General features: G+C 39.8%; 1 protein-coding gene across 1 annotated transcript in view; it reads left to right on the top strand.

Moving 5' to 3' along the window:
* Nucleotides 1–25,452, top strand: part of LOC115790204 (leucine-rich repeat and fibronectin type III domain-containing protein 1-like protein) — a 474,798-nt gene that overhangs the window by 105,438 nt on the left and 343,908 nt on the right. Inside the window, exon 2 of the mRNA XM_030743914.1 lies at nucleotides 1,592–1,631. The gene's annotated coding sequence lies outside the window, so the exon portion shown is untranslated. The remainder of the gene's footprint in view (nucleotides 1–1,591; nucleotides 1,632–25,452) is intronic.

Genomic DNA, 25,452 nt, shown 5'->3' on the forward strand with positions numbered 1-25,452 from the left:
GGTGTATTTTTGTTGTGTTATTCCTCAATGATGAGACAATAAAAATCCACTCTGGCGTGTCATCAGCAAATTGCCTGCTGCTTGTGTTTTCCATCCTAATTAATGGCAGTGGATGTTACCCAAAAATAAGGTTGATTTCTTTCGGCAATCAAACAGCAGAAAGCTTTAGATGCTGAAACACAATCATCTGGTGTTCACACTGATTAAAACAAAACAAAACAAAACAAAAAACTTTCCTCCACTTTGTACCTGAAGGCCCTTCAACCAACTCCATTGCTAATACACCTCTTTGCTAAATGCTTCATCTTTCCTTTGCCAAACTTAATTTAAATCCAAATCCTGGAATAGCTCCATCTCAAACCTTGAGGGTTTTCTGTTCTTGCGAAAAGATCTCTTAAGTACCCAAACACACACACACACACACGTGCAAATGTTGAGCACACTGTGACGTGAGCGATGCTATCTTGAGCTCAAAGTAGCTGGCTGGCTTTTATAACTCAAGTAGTCCAATTTCATTCAGAAGCAGACAGCCTGAGAAGGCTTTTGATAATCTACACTGTCTGATGAGATTTCCATTGAAATAAGTTAGGAAGAGGAAAAGAACGATACGGAGCAGGGAAGTAAATCTGAGAGATGAGGAAATGGGACAATTGAAGGAAGAATGATGGGGAAGTGGGAGAAGAAAGCACGAGAAAGAAGACAAAATGGTGAAAAGAAGAGGAGACAAGAAACTCAGTAGTTAAAGCTGATTGATCAATCTATTTTTGCTCATTTTTTGAATTGCCGCTGTCGCAGCCTCTTTGCTCCATGTCTCGCTAAATCACAATCCATCTCTCATGCCCTCACTTTTCCAGTGTTTATAAGCCATCTATCAGATACGCAGACATGTAGATGGAACAAAACTCGTCCCTGTAATTTATTCTGCTGTTTTTGCCAGCATTCATTCCTTCTCCTGTATGATGACATCCATTTTTCAGCTGCCTTTGCGTCTTTAAAATGAATCCATTTGCCTCTGAGTTGCTCTGTTTCTTTATTGCAAAGAGATGCAGTTTGGCAACAAATGCTCAAAGATGAAATGAGAATTGGTGTCGTGATGACTCGGTGGGTTCAACTATATTCTCGCAACATCAAATCTGACTCATGACTTCCTCTGCATGTCAGCTCCCTCTTCTGCTCTTCCCTCTTGCTAGCTGCCATAATAAAAATATAATAGAAATGGTGGGGGAAACGTCCGGTCGAATTTGTTTAGACCATAGCTTGAGTACTGCTCTTACAGCTGAAAGATCTGGCCATCAGTTCTGATCAGTTGAGAAATTTGTCGACAAAAATGTAAATTCAAGAGAAATCACAGCAAATAATCAAATGTGTTTAAGCCTGATGACATTGTGCATCAATCTAATGATATACTAACAAATATTATGTGAATGTGTAAGCTTGATGGATCTTATTCTTCTGTGTTAGAGCTTGTCCTAAAGATTTATGAAATTGCTTTTGCTACAGGGGCTCAAAGTTTCTGTAACGATTACAGCATTGCTGCAGTATACAATTAAGCAAAAATAAACTAATGCTGAGCTTTTCATTCTTCTTTCAGGTGTCAGAACGGATTGATCTTGCAACCAGATGACAGAAAGGTCAGTCTGAAAACTTTATTTCAAGTACAACTTCTTTTATTAGCCAACACAGGAGAGGGAATTTCTCTCCTTTGGCCTTGTGTCTGGACAGAGCAGTACAGACAGGCTCTGGGTCAGTTAAAATAAAACAAAACAGAGACACAGTAAAAGTATGAAGTGGCAAATTGGAGCTAAAGTGATGGCTGTTTGAGTGGGAAAGAAGGAGAAAGGAAGGACATGTCAAAAAACAGCAATTACTGAGGGGATGGGTGTTAGAGACTGATACAGAAGGAGCACTTTGAGATCAGGCGCAACAGCTACTCATTAAATTTACTATATAGCACACAAAAAAACAGAAGAAGACATCCAGCTATTGCACTTACACTCCCATGCACACATAATGTAATGTAGCAGTCTACATTATGACCATGCTGCCACGTATCCGGTTAGTCAGGCAGTATCTTTCTAAATAATGAGCAACAATGCAACAATCAGATCAGAGTGGACAATATCGGGAAGGTGAACGAGAGATATTCCTCTTTCTGATCACAGTGATCCACCACATTCTGTTATCTATAGGTAAAACTGCATCCATTCTGAGTCATCTGCTGTGGGACTCAATCAGACCAGAGATACAGAGGAGAGAGGACTTCCTCTGTAAACAACTGATGCAGTTTTAATAAAGATGCTGATTAATGTAGCTATAAGCCGCTGAGCCACTGTAGGTCAGATTTATGCTTCACATGACTGATCAGATGATGTTGGAATAATCAGATCTGCATTTTCCAAGAAGATTTTGGTGCCCCCAAAGAGGTTTAACATTAGAAATATTTTACAGTGATGCTTCATTCACAGCATAAAATACACTTTTGTTTATCAAATAACAGGAAAATAACTTCTGTTATGTACAGTAAGGAAACACAGAGTTATTAACTTAACGACATGTGACCAATCAAGCTTCAGTGTGTATCTACACAGATTTTGGTAGGGGCACATTTTTCATATTATTAATAGCATACAAATAAATTGAGGGGCACATTATTTATCATCATTTAACTCACATCCACGCAGAAAACAGTTTAACACAGGAAAAGTTGCTGAGACAGTGCTGATCTGTCTCCTAAAGGTTTGTAATAAATTATTTAATAATAAAAAACTATGCTGAGAGTATTGGCTGTATTTTGGTAACATCTGTAACCATGCTGTTTCTGTACTCTTGACTTTACCTAGAACATTTTTCCCACCTTTAATCTGTGAAGATCTGAGCCTGCTGTTAACCATCTTAACCAGTCAAAGGGAGCGTGGTGGCAGGTCTTTATGGACTGTCCAAACAAAAGGGTGATTGTGGTACAGAGTGAGAACTCTTCTGAGGTATTTTAAATTGATTAAAATGATTTAGGCATCTGATTTATTTTCATGTTTGATCCTATAATCACACTGGGGAACACAGTGGCTGGAGACCATGGCCTGACCAGAGTTATTGTGACTGTATGCAGTGAACTTACAATCTTCTTGACTTTGAAATGTGGCTTTGAAGATGAGGATCAGTTGGCATCTTCAAAGGGGCTTTGGTGTGTCAAGGTGGTGATGAAATGGCAGTAAGAAGGAGTCAGTCTGCTATCAGTTTGTGACTGAATGGGGTCAAATTGGCAATTACATGCAACCATTTCATGATAATATGGCAATTAAGTTAACTACAATGAATTGGTGAAAATCACAAATCTGTTACAGTCTATATGCACAGAAATTCATATTAAATAGAAATTTACATTAACTTTATAGATTCAGAGTCCAGAAAGAACCTCATAGATCTGAAACAGAAATTCAGACACTGAAATTGTTGGTGTGATCGAAACCCACCCAGGGTTCCCCCCCAGTAAAAAAAAAAAAAAATAGACAGTAAAGAAACACAGGGGTCCCATATACTCTGAAGCCTGATAGAACATTCATTATTGCTGTCAGTATAAGTTTAATAGCTTAATTATAAATAATTATAGAGTAATTATGAGCTTAAATATAATCAGAGCTTTTACAAGAATATTATAGTTTATTTGAATTAAATTATTATACACAACATTCTCAGTCTAATGTTTGCCTTTTCAGACACAAGGGATCCAAACAAAAGTAACAATAAACATGGAAAAATGTTTTTTTTTAATAGAGCAAGGGATTTTCAACATAGTATGAGAAATCCATATAGTTTCTTCAGAAAGCATATCTTATTTATATTTGCACACAATAACAGAGATATTTAAAAAAAAAACAAAAATGACCAGGGTCAATCTTATTAGCCCCCTGAAAAACAAACCTGTTTGCGCAGCCTGTAATGTAATGATGTGCTTTAACTTTGTAATACTCAAAGTTTAAGAATCAAGTTAAAACTGAGTTTTAATTTTTTATACTGTGTGAGTACAATTTTCACACAGTATAAAAACTTCAGCAAGTTTGAGCGGTCACGTGAGGAAGCACCGAGTCCAAAACAAAAGAATGGTTGATGCTCACAAAGCAGGAAATGGAGATACAAATATCATTAAGGAGCAAGTATATCATAGCATGACTGAGCTGCATGTTGAATAGTCAAGGGCCTGCTAATTTAGAAGTATTTTTTTTTTCCATTGGTTGAAGCATATTAATGCATTACTAAGCATTTTTTAAACCATCAGCTGCATGATTCACCATGACGTTAAACTTCACATTTCTGGATGTTTGAGCCCTGGAGATTTATCATCTTGTGTCTAAGAGAACAATAACCCTGCACTACCAATAAACAGCCCAAACTAAAACACAGCTATTTTGCCTTTAAATAAAAAGACTGAGGGAGGTGATTAATCATCTCTTTATTGCTGCATCTAAAGTTTTTCTTACCTTCCCCTCTGCTCTTTTCAGTTTTAATAAAATCTTTTTATATCAGGCGCAGTTATTTAAAAGTTTTTTCTCATGCATTTTACTTGCATTTCTTTGCATCCCCTAGTTGGCTGTGTGTAGTCTGTAAGTGTCTATATGCTAAAAATGTTGTATTTGTTTCTACATGGGAAGGGCAGTTAATACTGTGTGTATGCAGGTTAAAGTTAATGAATATTACTATGCCCTTAACACTTAAAATATTTTAATGTGTACTATTTATGTCCACATATGTTTGACCTGGCAACATCATAGGCTGTGGGGTCCCCAGATTTAAGTGCCCAGTTGAATGCTTTTAGAAGGTTTCACCTGTTTATTCATAGTTTTGTATTTGGAACAGTTTTTATTGTCTTGTCCATGGTGAGATTAGACACATAGCAGCAGACAGAAGCAAAAAGAACAGTGGATGTATTTTCCTGCATATCTATCTGTGTGCCATGTGCAGCAAACAGCTCCGACTGTGTGTGTTCGAAACAGTCCTGAAGTTGGGACGTGGATTACTCAGGCCATATTTTCACTGTCTTTATGAGAAGTTTCTTTCTGCAGATAAGAGGTCTGCATTCAGGCTTCAGAAATAATGAAAAACTGTCAGAGTAGGGAGGGCTATGCCTTTAACATTAGTCTACAATTTGGTGTTTGGTCCCTGTTAAAGGCCCCCACAATAATAAAGGCAGCATCGGGGTAAGCATCCTGTTGTTACCAATAGCCGAGTGTAGCTGTGCCAGCTCTTACTTAGCATAGCTTGAGGTGGGATGTACGCCGCTATGATGATAACAACAGAGAACTCCCTTGTCAGATAAAATGGCCTGCATTTAAGCATTATGTATTCCAAGACTGGGGCTCAGTAGCTTTTTATAGCAGTGTGATTTGTGCACCCAGTCATTGTTTCTATATACACAGAGCCTTCCTCCCCTGCTCTTACTGGAGTTCCTTGTGTTGTCGCCTCGATACACTCACTGGCTAGTTAGCTCCACAGCTTCATCCACTCATCACTGCAGCTGCGGCTCCAATCCACCTGTCAATCTCCCCCTGCCCTCTCCCTTCACTCGTGAATAAGACCCTGAGATACTTAGCTCCACAGCTAATCAGCTCTGCATACTATGCCATTGAGCCACAACTCTGTAAAATTCATTATACAACAGTCTCTCATGGATTGTTGTGTGCTGAGCCACAGCATTAATTTGTGCAGTGTTTTGGTAAGTGACTGGACATTTGATAGGAAGATCATTGGTAGTGATGGTTTGTGTGGAGCCTTACGTACGGGCCTGTGCAGCAGCACGTTGACCACACATCTGCTTTCTTTCCCAGTGCTGTCTCCACCACGGCAGGACAGTGATCCAGTGAGCCGCTGGTGTTCGGGCTGTTTCTCTCAGGATACTTCTGAAGTTAAAGCAGTTGTTGGAAAATGTGTTCCCAAATTTCACCGATTTTGAGTAATTCCATGCAGCTGAATTACTTATTCACGCTGGTGTGTAGGAGAATTAAAAGGACAGATGCATAAGAAAAGAAACATCGCATAGGAGAGTGCCGAGCTGGACACACCACCAGCTTGAGAAAAAAAAAAAAAACGCAGAACATTCTAGCTTCATAAAATCAATTTCAAGCATTTCTTTCTTTTTTTTTTTTTTTTTTTGCTAGATCAAGCTGAACATCCTCTGTGCGTTGGGTTTCTCAGATTTTTGTCAGTGGTTGTAAATACACATGATCAGATCAATACGAAAGATAATGGCGAGTTTTTGAACTAACTTGTTTGTTTCTAAATACACATCTTATCTCTCCTCCTCTGCTGGTTACAATAAGATTAATACATTTTGTCTATAAAGAGTTTTAGTAATAGTAAATTTTTTTTGGCAGGATGGAGGCACAGTGGTTAGCACTGCTGCCTCACAGCAAGACGGTCCTGGGTTCAAATCCACTCTTTGGAGTTGATCTGGCCGGGACCATTCTGTGTGGAGTTTGCATAACCTAACCCCACTAACATGCAGTTAGTGGGGTTAGGTTACTGTCAGCTAAAGATGACAACATCAAGGTTGTGCACTCTGTGCTGGCGACAAAGTGCTATCTAGCTTCAAAAACACAGATTTGAAGAAACACCTGGAGTCATGGCGCAGTCACACTTACAGAGCGAGTTCCACCAGGTGGTGAAGCAGAGCTGCGGCTAATGCAGGAGCCCCCCAGCACCCAAACAACAAAATCTGGACTTTGTTACAAGACCGGTAAGTGGGGGAGAGCTGAAGAAGTTGGTCAGACAGTGTGTAGTCGAGGAAATGCTGCCCTTAAACACGGCTGACTCGCCCTCGTTTCATGGTTGTCATTTTTATGTTGAGGCAGCGGGGGGTGCTGCCGGTGTTGTGACAAAAAGTGATTTTTCGGTATTTGCCATAAAGTGATCGCCTGTATTTAAATGGCTGTAAATGATCTGTTGACCGATAATCTGTGAAACATGTGTCAAACATCTCTCTCATGAATGAAATAGTGAGTGAGAAACAGCATTTCTATCACAAGGTAGAAGCTGCAAACAGTTTTTGGCAAAGTGACTTTTATATATTCGTTTTTTTTTATCAATGTAAAAACTGTCATTGACATTAAAAATGTCTTTTTAAACAGAAATCTGGCTCAGAAGGCTTCAGAAATCACAACAAATATAACATCACAGTTATATAAAGATATTTTAAGTGGCCAAAAAGCTCTGGATTGATTATAATGTAGGTACAATAACACAGACTCCTAAAGATTGTTGAAAAACAGGTTATTTCTGCATTTTATATATAAGCCCTTCATAAATCATGCTGACTGCACTCTATTTACCAACATAAGCAAAGACATTACACATAAAAGCAGACAGAAACATCAGGATCACTTTATGGCAGACGATCACTTTTTGGCACAACACCGACAGCTGTTGAATGTAACTAGTAATCTAACTTAGTTACTTCTAAAATTAAGTAATCCGTAGAGTAACTAAGTTACTTTTTAAAGGAGTAGTCTGTAATCAGTAATCGGATTACTTTTTCAAGGTAACTGTACCATCACTGCCTGTCCAGGATGTACCCTGCCTCTCACCTTGTAGCAGCTGGGATAGGCTCCAACCCCCACTCGACCCAGAAATGGATAAATGAAAGAAGATGGATTGATTTTAGATCCTGTGTTTGAGGGGTGGGGGAGCTTTTCACATGCTGCAAACATACAGTAGTAATGATGTTGTAGGCAGTGGAGGTTTTATGTAGAAAAGATACTGGTATAAGCTGCAGCTGAATATGAAACTTGCTTTGCAGGAATGTTATAGTTCTCTTGTGCGAGCTCTGCTGTAATGTTTTGTGCATTTTTTTTTGTTTTATGCTACTAGATTTTTAACTGGCAACATCACTGATATACATAGTTCACAGTTAATGTTCTCTTGTGGTCAATGTTGCAAAACAAGCAAACATTAACTGAAAACAAACCCCAATACATATGCAAGAGTGGAACCCTTTGGACTTTAACATCTTTATTAAAGGTGGAGCGGTGGAGAAAGAGAAACAGTTAATTCACTATTATGTTGCTTAGTGGGACTACAGGGAGAGAGTTAAACAGATGGATTACAAGATGCTTCATTGCCCTAATATGTGAGTACCATATTTAGCTTTGGTGCCTTGGAGAAATTTTTTTATTCATGCAGGCCTTCGTGGAAGTATCTTATAGATAGTAAAAGGAGCATGTTATCCTTTTGAATGGATATGACTTTGGACAGGACAGGGAATTATGGAAACTAAACGGTATTACTTTTGTTTTTTATGAAGAAAATGGTAAGTAAAGATATAAAATTGTAATCAGACATAACTGGTTATAGAAGAGGTAGGCCATCAGGCTGTTACGCTGCATATGTACAAGCTTTATCGAGCATTAACAGGTGTTGCACCCCGTGGGTCTAGGGGACGTAGGAGTAACATATGACTGAGAATGAAAACATAGAAAGAAGGAAAGAAAACAGCCGGGATTGAAAGAAAGGACCGCAAGTCAACGTTAACAGTAATAAATTATGGTATTTATTGTAAAAATGGTTCCCAAGTACTAACTAGAACTCAAAACGATCTCCACCCTGGAGCTGCGACCCTTCCTGTGAGGGGAACAGAAAGATGAAAAGTTAAACAGCCCCAAAAGAAAATCCACAAATGAAACCCACTCCCTCCGAAAACAGGAGCACATCTATTGCCAACCCACAGACACCCTCCTCAATGGGAGTAACACAACATAACACACTTTCCCACATCCACACAGCCCAAAGTACGGCTTCAACTGGCCCAAAAACCCCAGTCCATCAACCCATCTCCTCCTCTTTATACAGGATGAGCTTAATTGGGAATGGGAACACCCACTGTTGGAAAAAGGCTGACAGTTCCTGCAGAGGGGAGAAAGAGAACAGAACACACTCCTGTATAGATGAAATAAAGCAGCGCAATAGCTGTAACACCCCCACCCATTAGAACAACACCAAATCAGGCTCTAGGTGACCATTGAATAACTATGCTCTAGACAGGGCGTCGGCCACGACATTGTTGCACCCTTCTGTGTGCTTTTTTTCAAGGTTGTAATTTTGGCAGATTAGTGCCCATCGCAGTAATCACTGGTTACTGTTGTACAGGCGTGATAGGAATACAGGAGGATTATGGTCAGTATTTTTGTACAGGCTGCGAAGTGGACCCTAAATATACTTCGAACTGCTGCAGTGCAAGTAGCAGTGTTACAGGTTCCTTTTCAGTGGTTGAATAACTTACTTGGTGTTTGTTGAATTTCCGGGAGAAGTATCAAACAGGATGGCTGATTCCTCGAGCATCCTCAACAAGCATCAGATGTCATTTGCTACTGTATGAATGCCTATCCATGCCTATGAGTGGTGGAACAATTACAAAGAAAAAGGGAGTGATAATAACCCAAAAGATTAGCATCAGACTGTGATGGGCAGGTGAAAGCCGAAGCCTGATACAAACCAAACAACCAGAAAAGTATGGTCTTAGTCTGGTTCCAAGCAGACTCAAGCCGGGTTTCTTTGTTGCCTGGAAGCAAGTGACAAAACACAATATTTTGTGATAGTAAATATGTTGTTTTAGCATGAGTCCAAAAGCAAAATGAATAAAATCTAGTGTCATGTCCATGTTCCATGTGCATTTTAAGGTTTCTCTGTGTTATTTTATAGCATTAAATAATAAGGTTAGCATGACTGTTAATTCTCCCAGTGTTTTTAATTGGAACACAAACCTTTTCTCTTAGACCTTTCCCCTGGGATTGCAAAACATCAGAAGACCAGATTTCCATCTGGAGTGTTTTTTTCCCCCTAAAAACTCAAAAGAAAACTTCAAACCTTAAGGATTCTCCTTCCATAAGATTTCTGATTGAGTTCCAGTAAGACAGTCCCAGCACTGTTCTGTTGAATGGATTCCAATGGGTTTAAGTCCTTTAAGTTTGTTGTGTGGTCTTTGAAGTCTGTTCAAACTAAAACCAACCCCCATGCCGTACGGCAGATGGTGTGTGTGCATCCCTGGAGAAGGGAAGTTTTTTTTTTCTTTTTTAAACCAAAGCTACGACTTATGTTTAAAGACTTAAACCGATCATTAAACCTATCAGTGAATTCCCTGTGGACCAACAACAGCTTGGACTGAATTTCATAGTTTTTCACAGATGGTTAAAAAAAAGGAGAATTGTCAACTCGTGGTCATATGCCAACCAGTAAAGGTTACAGTTTACATCCATGTTGGTTCAGACTCATGTTGTGAGAAGACAAATAGGTGGACCAAACATGTGCATCAAAGATCCCACTGACCATCTCAGTAACCAACTAAATGTAAAATATTGCCTTCCCGTCTGTTTCATACTGAACTTGACCTTACTGTATATCATTTTGGATATGTAATTCTGAAATGTGATTTTATCCTCTTAGACATTTTGCCATATTGAGAATATAACTTCTTTAGTTATGTACAAAAGTGTGTTATGCATCTGCATTAATCATTTGCATAATGTTTCTATGGAAGCATAACCACGTCGAGTAAGGTGGTTGTTCTGAATGATGCGGCCAAGTGGAAGCACACAAATAAAACAGAAAGAGTCTAAAGAATGACCTTTGTGGGACACCACAGGTCAAAGGCTGGATTTGAAATCATTGTTCCATACAGCAACAAAATAGTCCCTGTCGCCCCCCCACCACCACCACCACCAAAAAAAAACACCTTTGTTGGTCTCTCTTTGTTCCCAGTGGCAGTGGGCCAGCCTGCCCAGCTCAGTGCTGACGGGCTCTTCAGCTGGACTTTGACACCAATTATCCTGCCAAACTAGCAATACATACTCACACAATGTCTGTTGACGGTGCTGCCGCACCACCTCTGCATTCTTTCTCACTTCTCCCACCCTTATTATATCTCTCTGTCTACCTTTCTTTGGACGTTGTCATTCTGTCTCTGTAGCTGTCAGAGCATTGTGAATTACCAGCACCTTCCCAAGAGGTTCACAGTATTTTCTTTTTTGTCATCATGTCTGTGTTCACATGAAAAAGTCATAAATGTGATAAATGTTCATATCCAAGGCCATTTTCAGACCCACAACACAAGAAATAGTGTCACCATTCCCGGAAGATACCTCGGACCTCTGCAGACAAGTGTGTGTGTGTGTGTGTGTGTGTGTGTGTGTGTGTGTGTGTGTGTGTGTGTGTGTGTGTGTAGCATCTAAAGTCTTTGTGTTTCCCTGATGAGCATCTGTAATAAATATGGATTTTTATGATTTTACAACAATTTTATTGTTCTATAAGCATGTAATGTGATCCTAAAACTGTACTTTCTGACCTCGTATCAAATTTGTACATAAACCTACGTTTGAATTCTGTTTTTATATTTAATCTCAAACCATTAAACAGCACCGAGCCTGCAGCTGAAAGAATAAACACTAAATACAGTCTTTTAAACAATAATTAAGTAAAATAAGTCTCCCATGTCTTAATGACAGAATCATGATATTGATATGATGACATGACATGATATATATATATATATATATATATAAAAGTCTGTTAATTTACACAGTCAGCCTTTTTGCTGCTTTTTGCTCTGTGTGCAGCAGCTGTTTTACCTTCAGCCACTTCATATTTTTTCCCGTAGTCTAGTTTTATCTTCCTTTGTGAAATCCTCATCTATGTTTCTGATTGGTTAGACACCATCAGCACCACCCCTTCCATGTGAAAGCATAAGGGAAACCCTGAGTTGATAACCAGCTTCATGTGACCACTTATCCTGCGGATGTTAGGGTAAGGAAAGATACCCCGGGTATGCTGAACTCACTTTGTAGTACAGGTCGTAGGTGAGAAGAAAAACAAGCGAGCAAAACAGATGTGATTTTCCATTTCTGTAATGTATCGTGGCAGCAGTAAATGGTGCTACGCTCCTAAACAGAGTATGAAAGTACGATGCCTCGGGGAGCTGACCCCTCCGTTTCCTTTTTTTCCACACAAGTGCTTTGAAATTTTAGCACCTTGGCACTCCACAGTAATGCATAGATAACACAGTCATCTAGAATTCACAGAACCACAGCAATTTCTCTGTTTAACCTCTGATATATATTAGCAACATTTTATTGCTTACACTAGCCTCAAGCAGTGCGCAGCACTCTCTTTATGGTCAACACGTGAAGTATTATCCTCCAGTCATCACTAATGGTCACTCCTCTTATTCCATTTTTTGGTTTGCAGTGAAGAATGGAATGACAGAGTTACTGAAGATGGGAAGGAGGATGTGAGGTTTCACCAAACGATGTAGCACTGCCTGGTGAACAAGTAGTAAACTTTGAGATTTCCTAGTAGCAGTCTATCTTGTCTAAATGCTCTTAGACTCTGCTTAAGTGTGCACAGTTTTGATTTGAACTGGAAATGTTTTTTAAAACCTGAACAGCACAGCTGTCTGTCACCTTTACGATGTTTCTGTCACCTCAACCACTTAGTCACTGAGAACTGTGTGCTTGTGGCTTTTCATATCAGATATCATGAGGTCAATTTCAAGGTAGAATCTCATAATTTGCTGCTTTTTGAATTGAGTGTATGTCTGTATGAGCTTCGTATTGTTGCAAGGTTTATGTTTCAGATTATAAAGAAATAATTACTTCTCAAAAGTAAGCAGAGTAGAGGTAGATGTGGCATGAGCAAGAAGGGAGTTACTCACTAATTAAATCCGACTGTCGCCTTTTCTTTGATTGCATTAAGGTGATGGCAGCGTTGCATTTACTCTTTTCAGTGTGTGTCTCCAGTGCCACCGATCTTCCTGATTATTCTCTTGTAGATGAGAAACCACACCATTAATGTCAAATCATGTTTCACTGAACATTAGGATAAGTCAATTTGTGTGTGTGTGTGTGTGTGTGTGTGTGTGTGTGTGTGTGTGTGAGGAACTCAGTGCTGGTTTCTACTGTGTTTGCATTTTGTCCCATTTCTGCAACAATAAGCAATTAACCATTCTGTGCCTGTGTGTGAGGAAATGTGAGGAAAGTTTGTAAAGAATTTTGGAAAAATGTTCTTGTGAGCCATAACACAATGCCTACTTACTTACTAACAACTGACACATGAACAGGGTATAGACAGGTTCACCTACCAGACAAATGAGGGAATAATTCTAAAACAAAACTGGCATAAAACAAAACATATTTTTTATAAGATTACCTTTAAATCATATTTTCGGTAATAAACAAAATTTTTTTGAGTACAAAAAGCCCTTTCACCCAGCTACTGAGTTCTTCAGAGTTCAGGGGAAACAAAAAGTAATATAGTAATAGCAAATCAATGATTACTTAAAGGTTAGTAAGGTAACTTAGGGGAGAGTGGGGTAAGATGACCCACCCCCTGTATATTAGCGACTATGCTTCAAGTCAAGTCAAGTCAAGTCAAGTTTATTTATAAAGCACATTTAAAACAACGACGTTGACCAAAGTGCTGTACAAGATCTGTAACCCCAAGGACTATACTAAATAAAAATAAAAATATATAAATAAATAAATAAAATAATAAAATAAAAATAAATAAATAAAAACATTAAGAACAATAAATAACATAAGAAAATTAAAAATTAAAACGTTTAAAACAAGTACCATAAAATACCATAAAACAATCATCTAAAAGGAGGTAGCACTGCAGCCAAATGCCAAGGAAAAGAAATGTGTTTTTAATAGAGATTTAAATGTGTGTATCGTCTGAGCTGTGCGGATATGGAGAGGTAGATCATTCCATAGCTTTGGTGCTGCTGCTGCAAAAGCTCGATCACCTCTCTGTTTTAGTCTAGTTTTAGGCCTCTGTAAGAGCAGCTGGTTCGATGACCTCAGAGCTCTTACAGGGGTGTGACAGTGAAGCAGCTCAGACAGATACAAAGGTGCCAGTCCGTTTAAGGCTTTAAAAGTAAGCAATAAAATCTTAAAATCGATTCTAAAACGGACAGGGAGCCAGTGAAGGGATGACAGGACTGGGGTAATGTGTTCATGCTTTTTTAAACCGGTTAAAAGACGAGCTGCCGCATTCTGGACTACCTGCAGGCGGCGCACAGATGATTGATCTATGCCAAAGTACAGAGAATTACAGTAGTCCAGGCGGGAAGTAATAAAAGCATGAATAACTTTTTCCAGGTCCTGCTGCGGGAGATAAGGTTTTACCTTGGCAATAACTCTGAGTTGGTAAAAACTGATTTTGGTAACAGCACTTACTTGCTTCTCCATTTTAAAACTACTATCTAAAATGACACCCAGATTTTTCACAGCATCATGACAGTGAGGAGCCAAATGACTCAGAGTGCCAGAGGAGTTGCTTGAGGGGTCAAATTTACCAAAGCATATGACCTCGGTTTTGCTTTCATTAAGATTTAGGAAATTGTTTCTCATCCAGGACTTGATGTCACTTAGACAGTTCAGCAGGGGTTCCCATGGATCTCTGCTGTTCAGTTTGATGGGCATATACACCTGGATGTCGTCAGCAAAACAGTGGAAACAAATATTATGTTTCCTAAAAATCGACCCTAGAGGCAACATATACAATGAGAAAAGAATTGGGCCCAGAATGGACCCCTGAGGCACTCCACAAGAAAGCTTTGCTGTGGTAGAAAAACAGTTTCCTAGATGGACAGAGAAACTTCTATCAGTAAGATAAGATCTGAACCAAGTCAGAACCGTGCCTTTAATGCCAATTTCATGTTCTAGGCGGGATAGAAGGATCTCGTGGTCCACAGTGTCAAAGGCAGCTGACAGGTCTAGAAGTACTAAAACTGCAGGACTACCAGAGTCCACAGTTAAAAGCAGATCGTTAAAAACTCTTAAAAGAGCCGTCTCTGTGCTGTGACGCATTCTAAAACCTGACTGAAACTTTTCCCACATTCCATGTCCACTTAAAAATGCTTGAAGTTGCTTAAAAACAACTTTTTCAAGAACCTTGGATAAAAATGGTAATTTAGAAATTGGTCTGTAATTTGAAAGAACATCAGGGTCAAGGTTCTTCTTCTTGATTAGAGGCTGTACAACTGCATGTTTAAAGGCAGCTGGAACACAACCAGATGCAAGCGCACTGTTAATCAGAGCGAGGATAGTTGGTCCCACTGAATCAAAAGCCTCTTTAAAAAGGCGAGACGGAACACAGTCTGTGGGAGAGTTTACAGGTCTCATATTTTGAATCACCTCCTTTAGTGTGGAGAGTGTGACAGGCTCAAACTGCTCAAAGACAGCTCTGCTGGGAGGAGGTGCAGATGAGTCTGTTTCAGGCTGAGGTGATGAAGGCCTGAGGGCAGAAATTTTTTCCACAAAAAATTTCTTAAAGTTTTCGCACAGTGCAGGACAGACCTTCGCTTGGTTCACATTACAGCGAGGATCAGCGAGTGAATTAAAAACACTAAAAAGAAAATGAGGCCTGTGACTGTTACTTGAAACAATGTTAGAGAAATAAGCAGACTTTGCATATTTTACTGCTTTCTGGTATTTCAATAAACAGTTACGCAGGATCTCTAAGGAGACATGGAGCTTATCCTTTTTCCACCTTCTCTCAGCGCGTCTGCACTCACGTCTGAGAGCGCGGGTTGTCTCATCCAGCCAGGGCTGGGAGGAAGGTTTGGTGCGTTTGGTTGTAAAAGGGGCAATACAGTCCAGTACAGCAGTGCAAGTAGATATAAAAGAGTTAGTGAAGTCCTCGGTATTCAGGCTCAAGCAAAAATCCAAATTGCTTAAGTCAGAGTTTTTAAAAGCAGCTGCAAAATCAGCAGCGCATGAAGAGTTAACCAAGCGCACACGACGTGTAGAGGATACTCTATTTATCCCAGAGCTGGGGAGCGCTGCTGTAAATAAAACAGGAAAATGGTCCGATATACCACAGTCACGTATCTCTGTGATGCAGACTCTAAGTCCATAAGACAACACCAGATCCAGTGTGTGACCTTTTTCATGAGTGGGACCACACACGAGTTGTGTTAAGTTAAAGAGTCAATAAGCGAGGCAAATTCTTTAACCAGTGGACCACTCTCACAACACACATGAATATTAAAGTCGCCAACAATTAAAATACGGTCATATTTTAGTATGAGACCCGTCAGCAAGTCAGCAAAGTCACCGATGAAGTCCTTCGTGCACTTCGGTGGTCGGTAAATCACCGTGCAGAGCACCGAGGGGGAAGAGTTTATCTCCAACAGCTGCAGTTCAAAGCTGGCGTACAGGTCTGCCGAGACCTGACGACAGCGAAAACTGCATTTAAATATTGAAGCAAGTCCTCCACCTTTTCCAGAGATCCGCGGGGAGCTGAAGAAAGAACAGCCGGGAGGTAAAAGTTCGGAAAAAGGTGCAGACTCACCAGCATGAAGCCACGTCTCAGTCACAAACATAAAATCCAACTGCTGTGCGATGAAAAAGTCATTGAGAAGGAAAGTTTTGTTGGCTAACGATCTAGCATTTAGTAGGGCCATTCGGATGTCCAGATCCTTGTTAGCTGAGGCCGGGGCCCGCTTCAACAGGCGAAGGTTAGCATGGTTTACGCCGCCTCCACGATCCCGCATCCTGCGCCAGGACGAGGGACGCCGAGTCTCCAGGATGACAGGTGGGACAATCGGCCTGATCCAGCGACGCCCGAAATCCACAGGCAGCCCAACAGCCTTGAGGCGGCAAAGACCACCATCCAGGGGGTAATGAACAGACAAACCTAGGAGTCTCAGGTAAGTTTTGACCCGCACCGCGATACCTCCCCGCTTTCCGCGTCTCCTCTGGCGTTTGTTGGGGACCGGAGCACTGGGCAGCCGGCGCAAATTCTCAGGTACATCCGATAGGTGTGGAGGAAAAATCGTTGAGTTTTTCTTTACAGTATATGCTGGTACCAAAACAAACTGGAGGTTTAGAAGTGTCTGCCGATCGTAGGTGATCAAAGCGGAGACATCTGGGCAGATGACTACCAGGAACAGAGCGACAGCAAACAATACACAGAACAGCTGACGGCAGCCTTGTCTAGAGTCATGTGACCTTACTTTTAGGTGGCAAACATCATTTCAATCATAGAGAAAAAGGCAGGGGTACATGTGACAAGTGGTATGATTTTTTTTCCAAAAATAACCAATTTTTCCTTGTCAAAGTAAATTTTTAGCATTTCATGTTTAATGAAAATTATATCAAGATGAATTTATTTTATGGTATTATTATCCATGGTATATATTGGTGGATTCCCAAACTATAAATCCATGTCAATCATTTTGTTAAAGATTAGACTTATTAGCTAAACTGGACCTTTTTGTCCAAAATGGCTGCTATGGGGCAAAGTGAGCCAAAGGCCAATAACTGTCAGCCATATTTTTTTCATATTGCAGAAGAGCTATTATGCTAAGAATTCACCACAAAACGAGAAATAAAATTTCCACACTGGATTTTTAAAATCCAGAATTTAATTTTTTTAAGCACTTAAATGATTCCTAAACAAAAATCAATTGGCCGCAAAGTACACAGACCATTTATACCCTCACCTTAAACTTATTGTTTATCAGTGGTAAATAAAAAAAAATCAAACCATACCCAGCTGCTTTTGTGCTGTTTCAGGTAACCTAAATTTAAATGGTTTGTCTGGAATTTATTTTTTTATGTCTGTTTTAATACTGGAAAAATCAACGGGTCACTTTACCCTGCGAACTGGTTCAACTTACCCTGTGCCCGGGGCAAACTGAGCCACTGGAAAACTTTTTTTCGTGATGTCATATTTCCAAAGCTGTTTGTTATAGACTCATTCTTATAATTTCATTTGTTAGACAATAATCCAAATTATAAATGGATGTTTTCATTGTACTCCTGTGTCATTTAGTTTTGTCTGTAGAACCAAAAAAAGTAAAAGGTGGCCCATCTTACCCCACCCTCGCCTATTTTGGTCTTTTGTCTTTTTTTGTTGAGTCTGCGTGGGTTTTCTTTGGTTTCCTTCCACAGTCCACAGACGTGCAGTTAGTGGGGGGGTGAGGTTATTGGTGAGTCTAAATTGCCCATAGGTGTGAATGTGAGTGTGAGTGGTTGTCTATCTCTGTGTTAGCCCTGCGACAGGCCGGTGACCTGTACAGGGTGTACCTTGTGGATGGATGAGAATGGATGGATGGACAGAGAGATAACAGTACACATATTTAACAAGGAAAAAAAATATATAAGCCCCACCTCATTTTTTTTCATATCTCTGTAAATGATTTTATGACCCTTCAGAGTTCTTGGGGCCAGCTTTGGTGTTTGGGAACAACTGCAGGTTTTGCTTCATTTTATTTTGCAATTATTTTTTGTGGAAAATATTTTAACAGCACACTTAGAAGTGCTGTGAGAATACACTTTAATATGATTCATTACTCAGCCTCACAGGAAATACAATTCAAAACATCAGAGCATCAAATAGACTGTTCAGCAAACACATCTTCTAATGGATGTCCCTGCTGCCTGAGAGAAACTGCACTCAAAACCAGTAATTGAGCTCTGTATTAAATTAAATGTGCTCTCGCTGGTTCAAAGTTATTTCTGCAATTCATAAAAAATATATTAAAATGGCAGTTACACTAAATCTATTAGTGATTATAGTAATTGTAACCATCAGTCTGTGTCATTAGAGGTGAGCTTTTTGCCTTGAGTGAGCACCCATTATCCATTTCAGCTCCCCGCGTGCCCACCCATGGCTTCCACTTTACTCACGCACACATACACCCCCACACACACACAGTTAAACTGGGATGCACACTGTAGTCTTGTGTGCACATTTTGGAGCTTGTTTTGCAGATACACACTTAGATAGAACCTGCTTTGTGTTGCTTTCAGACGCTGCCTGCTTAATTCAGCCTTGTTTTTTCTTTGGAACACACAACAGCACCCACAGAGGCACATTCCTGCATACAGATAGTGATCTTCCCTCCGGAAGCTGCTGTGAGTTCTATAGCAGGATCAGCTCTTGTTAGCGTAACATCAGGTACAACGAGGATCCCTGCATGAGCTTTAATTGCATTCCTCTGGGCTCAACTCGCCTCCCCTGGAGAGTCAACAATCTTCTTTGTGCCTTTGATCTTCACGAGACTTATTAACTGCCATGGCAACTGCAGGGGCTTCTGGGACAGCGGTGCTGTTGGGCCGTTTATTATTGGACTGAATTAAAGGGGCTGGCCTGGCACTTACTGCTGCTGCAGGGAGGTTTCGGATTAAGAGGGATTGTGCATCACAATGGGTGCTGTGCTGTTTCAAAATATTATCTCTGAGCTAATTGTAATGAGTCCAGTCGTTCTGCCCCTGCAGAAACAATGGGTTTTTAGCTTTGTGGAAATGATTTGGCAGCAGCCTACTGAATATGAACAAATATTGACTCAAGCTGTTGGGGGAGTTTTAAAGTTTTATAACTATGCTGAGATCCACAGTTCAGTTGTCAGCTTTATTTTGCATTTTTATTTGTATTTATTTAACGAGGGATTTTTTTTTAAAGAGAGACCAGTCCACAAAGGCACACATCACAAAATTACAAATTGTAAAATCATATACAATATGAATATGTGCAAAATGGAGTCAAAGGCAAAATAAATATCCATCCTTTAACCAGACAGCACACAAATCTGGGCTCCTTTTGGTGGGCCTCAGCTTTGCCATCCATCCATTTTCTTCCACTTATCCAATTCATGAGGGGGCTGGAAGCTATCCCAGCTGCCATGGGATGAGAGGCAGGGTACACCTTGGACAGGTCACCAGCCTAAAAGGGAGAGACACACATTCACACAGCAGGCAATTTCTGCTCACCAACCTCACTGCATGTCTTTGGACTGTGGGACAAAGCCAGAGTACCCAGAGAGAACCCATGTGAAAGAACATGCCAACACCACACAAAAGAAACATGGCAAGATGGTGGATTCAAACCCAGGACCTTCTTGCTACGAGGAAGCTGTGCTAACCACCGTGCCACTGTGCTACCCTGGCCTCAGTTATGGCACTAGCTAAGTTTGTGTGGCTCAGAAAGTCACAAAACAGGTTTGACTTGGGTTACGTCAAGTATATGTTGGCCAGGCATGACCCAAATGTCACAACAAGCCTGACATCTGGCTCATGTAAGGTTACCATATAAGGTAAGGCTCTCTAGCTGACTTGAAGCACCAGCACACCCCATCAGTCAACACCAATGTGTCCCAAAGAAAGCTGCAGATGTGGGCTGCACTTGGGCCACATTTATCATTATCTGGGAAAGAAAGAAAAATGCACAGATTTTTCAAATGAATTAACAATCCTCACGAGAGAGGTATAGATAATTATTTTTAGACTAGAGTTTAATTTGTTGGATATCATACAAAAACATTAGTAAATGATAGACTTAAATTAACCCAGGCTTTCAGGTCCAGTTGTCCTCTTAAAAATAAATGAATAAATAATTCTGAACAAATAAAGCAGTTTTTTGTTTTTGTTTTTGTTTTTATTGTTGAATCGGCTAATTAAGCAGTAACAGAAATTTGCAAGATTAATGAATAACAATTATGGCTATTGATGATTTGTTTCCAGCTTGTCTGCATCTTATTGTTGTCAGTGAAATGGCAGTTGGTTGAACTGTTGTAAGGAAAAAATGAGCAATTTAAAAAGTAACATATATATATACCCCGTACCAGTCAAAGGTTTGGACACACTCGAGTGTCTTATACCTGATGTCCTTTGACAGCTCTTTAGTCTTTGGCCCATTGGGGTGGAGAGGTTGAATAGAAGTATCTGTAATTGATTGATTGACTGATTAATTGATTATTATCTGCGAGCCACATGGGCACACAGCCAATCTGTGGGATTCAAAAATCTGGCTGCATTGTAGGGATTCACTCAATGCAATAAGTATTTGAACCTTTAGAACTTTAATGTGTTTTTTTTTCTGGATTTTTGGTTGATACTCTGTCTCTCTCCATTAACATGAAACTACCATAAAAATTAGAGATTGTTCATTTCTTTGTATGTTAGTAAACGCATAAATTCAGCAGTGGATCAAATAATCATTTCCCCCACCTTAATAGTTGTTAAGTTAGTGGAACAATAGCAGCTTGGAACATGACCTACAAACCACTGAGAATAAGAGATTCTGATGTCTTAGCAAAGGTCCAATAATGTGGCGAAGACCTTTAGTGGTCAAAAGAATAATTTTGTCTGTTGAGAACAGAGGGAAAGATATGGTGTTGTTACAGAGCCTCGGAGGAGTAAGGTCAGCAAAGATGTATACCTCAAGAAAATTTTAATGAGGAAACATTTGTCTCTATACTCTGTGTCTTTTTTTTGGAACTATGACCCTGATCCTCTCCTTACCCTCGCTGCGAGGATGAAGAAGACAAAGAGATTCTCTAAGATGAAAGTGCTACATTTTTAGATCAGGAGAGTGAGCTAAAAATGTGACTGTTTGCAGATCATTAGTAGAATAAGGGGCTGCTCAATCACCATTACTGAGTGAAATTTCTAGGTGCATATTAACTGCATTGGAATTCTTTGATTTGTGACAGGATTCCTGACAGTCTACAAAGTTTTTGTTTTTCATCACTGCAGCTAAAAGAAACACAAAGCAACTGTAAAACAAACCCTCTGCCACTAATATGCCACATAATTATGTTGTGCATTTTGTATAATGACAATAAAGATTCTGTTACTGATTTGACCGTTATATTAGCTTTATTAACAATTGATGTAGCAGGTTTTTCATCAAATATATATTTTTTAAAAATCTCCCTCTCACCCTCTGGGGGGGAGGTGGTGCTGTATGTGTGTGTTCCTCAAGCTTGGGTCCTCTACCAGAGGCCTGGGAGTTGTGCGCACCATCTACCTGTTCCCAGGCACTCCTCTGGACAAAGGCCTCTGATGCCTGGAATCTGCTGGAAGCACTCTTCCAGTTTTGGGGTTACAGCCACATTTGGTGGTGTCTCACACTCAGACTTGGGGACTTCTAGAATTTCCTGTACACTTGGTTGTGCCACTCAGTGTACGCGGCCGTGCCACTCGGTCCCAGCTTGCATCTTATATCTGGCTACTATGTGGTGGATAATCTCTGGAGCAGCTTTACACATTCTGCAACTTGGGTCCTGTTGGCAGTGGTAGACACCATGGATGTGGTGCTTAGGGCCTGTTTTTGTGGTGCCACGATCAGAGCCTCTGTGCTGACCTTTAAACCGGCCTTTTCTAGCCACTGGTAGGATTTGTTGATATCAGCCACTTCCTCAGTTGATGGTACGTCCCATGCAGGGGCTTGGTCATCCATGATACTTCCTCTTCCTGTTTCTCATCACCATCTGTCTTCAGCTGCCTGAGGCATTCTTGGAGCAGCTCATCTCGGGGGGCCATCTTTGTGAGGTATTTGTGGATGCTCAGTGTTTCTTCCTGGATTGTGGCTCTGACACTCACTGATCCTTGCCCTCCCTCTTTCCAGCCTCAGGGTGCTGGACTTTGGGAGGAGACCTCTGTACACTGTGAGGAGTTTGTGTCTTGACATCAGTGGCATCTGTCTCTTCCTGTGGCCAGTATGACTGCATTTATTTATCAGATTTTATTCATCTTTGCATATGAGAGCAACTTTCAGTAATCCATTCCTGTCACAATCCTACTCCAGACTTCTTAACATTTTTAAATGTCAGATTTAATTACACGATTACGTCCAGTGCTTTTAATGCGTGATATTTCCTTAGTTTTTGAACTTTGCTTGTTGCGTCTTTGTAGTTGTTTGCCTCTATATTTTTGTCCCACTGAATCTTGAGTCGGTGCTGTGAGTCAGTGAATTACTTACGCTTCCACTTAAGTTGTTAAGATTATGCACATGTTCACGAACACACAGCATGACTGGCAAATGTATGGATAAAAGTATTTTGATAACTGTGTTTTCTATGCTGTGATAACTTTATACACAGTACCAGTCAAACGTTTGGACACACTCGTTTGACTGGCACTGTATACTTTTTCTGACATCTGGAGGTTCTATGAATGCTTTGCTTTGAGATAAAAGTTGAATTTCTTTTGTATGTTTCTAGGAGGTTATAAGCCGAGCAGTGTTTGTAGTCTCATTCTCAAAGGACCACAATAAATTGGCAGCCTTGTGTGACTGAGCAAGTAAATTCCATCCATCCATCCATCCATCCATCCATCCATCCATCCATCCATCCATCCATCCATCCATCCATCCCTGCTTGTTTAAAGATGCTGGTAACACTGGTAAATATATGTCATCCTCAACAGAAATGTTTTCCAGTACCAGTCCACCTGGTACTTTGTAATATATATTTATTAGGTGCACCGGGTAAGAAATGCTCATCCTTTTTTTATACTTAAGTAACCTTTTTTATTTTGTATTTTATAGTTTTTAGTTGGAAAGTCATTCCCTACATTTGTTTTATTAACTGAGTTTTACTGAAAAAAGAGGGAAAGTATGTTGGAAAACTAATGAACCCTTGCCAATTGCTTTTTCACTATATAGGCAGACGGGAAATGGTGATAGTCATGTGAGTGTAACATCAGTCTTGAGAATAAACTGTCTATCTCTGAGGTGAAACCTTTGCTGCACATGCAACCAGTCATTCAGTCACTCAGTGAAACAGTCAGTCCTTCAGTAAATCAGACACTGAGTGGAGGTTAAGATTGAAGGTGGGTGGTAATTGTGGTCTCGCTGCCTGCTGAAAGCTGCTCTCATCAAATCTATCTCGCAGCCTATTTGCACAGCCACGTGTCACATTAAGTTCTGATAGGCTGTAATAGTCTTTGACACACAAACACACTGTTGAGAAATATACTGCAATCTTTAATGGTACGGGTATGAATCGCCATGAATTCATACATAACTTCATGCATGATAAGGCATCAGTCAGTCCATGCAAAACCTTGTGAACATTCAAGAACGTACATGGAATGTGGAATGAATACTTGATGCAGGAAGTTATTAGTTATGTTCATGTCTTCACTGTCAGGCCTACACCTTCTTTAACACTAACTCATACTGAATAATTAATCACAGCATATAATTAAATGTATTCTACAGTAATTAGTTTTTAAACAGCATTTTTGACAGTGCCTTAAAATTTATATTAAGTTTAAAAAAAGAACAGGAAAAAAGAACAAGAAAGCTTTTAGTAGATTATTTACATTTAGTATCATGGCAGTCACGAGCAGTTTCTGTGTGTATTCTGTTGAATTCCAAATGGTTAACTAAGCATAACATGGTCATAACTTCATTATGTTTATTCAGATAAGGCATTATCATCATCATCAAATGTCTTGGTTGTTTCATTATTAATGTGTTGTTTTTTATGACATCATGCATGTTCCTAAAATCTCGCAAGGTTTTAAATGAATTCATAAATTCTCTTTTCACCCACAAAATATAGATTTATGATAAGTTATACTGTTATTATACAGTGTTACCAAAGACCCGATGAAAGTTTTTTATCTCATATGTACTTACACACACTCTCACATTATATATATATAGAACCCAGGCAGTGATCTGTGGAACCATTAGCTTTGTCTGTTGGCTCTCATTTTAAGCTTTTCAGTCACTGAACACTTCATTGCATTCAGCTGTGCGTCAGTTTAGGCTTTTGGAGTGTTGGTCGTTTTAGGACGGGTTACAGACCCAATTACAGCTCATTATTACACACAGGGGGGTGGAAGAAATACAACATATAGCATACAGAGAGGTAGCACGCTGGCTTGATCCAAATCTGTTATGGCAGCAGTACGAATGGTCACATGATCAGACGAACACCACATGTAGCATTACTTCCTTATATGGTTAACTTGGATCGGGCAGTCAGTGTCAGGTTTGACTTTGCTAGAATTGGTTAACAAACCAAACAAAAACAAAAGTAATGACCTTAAACCATCTGTGAGGTTTAAGTCATCAGCACTGATGACCCTGACTGACTCCTATCACAACTTGTAAAAATGTCCTTAAGGTTATCACAGTATCTACAGAAAATTAGAAAAATGAAATTACGGCGCTGCTCCTATCAGTCAAGTTTACCTCATTTTATTGTCATTAATTTTGGTAAATTAAATAAACAAAGCAATACCCATTGGAGAGAGAGTCCCTACAAAAGTACAGGGTATGTGTAGTGTTCAGCTAAGCATGAACACTAATTAATTTCAGACACTTTGGTAAGATGCAGGTAGACATAAGGTCTAGTTTTCCAGTATCATATAGCATACTGTAGCTAATTATGGACAGGACAACTTTCAAACCCATATTTTACATGGAAATTTTTATTTTCCTACAGTTGTAACTTTGGGAGGAGATATCTGTATTTGCTGTACTGTGTAAGAGCTTGTTTAAGCTCTCTAAATATGATGTGAACACTTGGACACTGACAGTTTACACATCCTGCATGCCTTTATTTTCCCTGCTTGCATGTGTCCTCCAAAAATGTGAGTGGGTGATAGTGTGGATGGAAGAGGGCTCATGGAATAAATACACGGCTTTGAGGTTAATCTTGGAACACAG

This window comes from Archocentrus centrarchus, chromosome 13, assembly GCF_007364275.1.
Source record: "Archocentrus centrarchus isolate MPI-CPG fArcCen1 chromosome 13, fArcCen1, whole genome shotgun sequence".
In the NCBI taxonomy this organism is placed as follows: domain Eukaryota; kingdom Metazoa; phylum Chordata; class Actinopteri; order Cichliformes; family Cichlidae; genus Archocentrus; species Archocentrus centrarchus.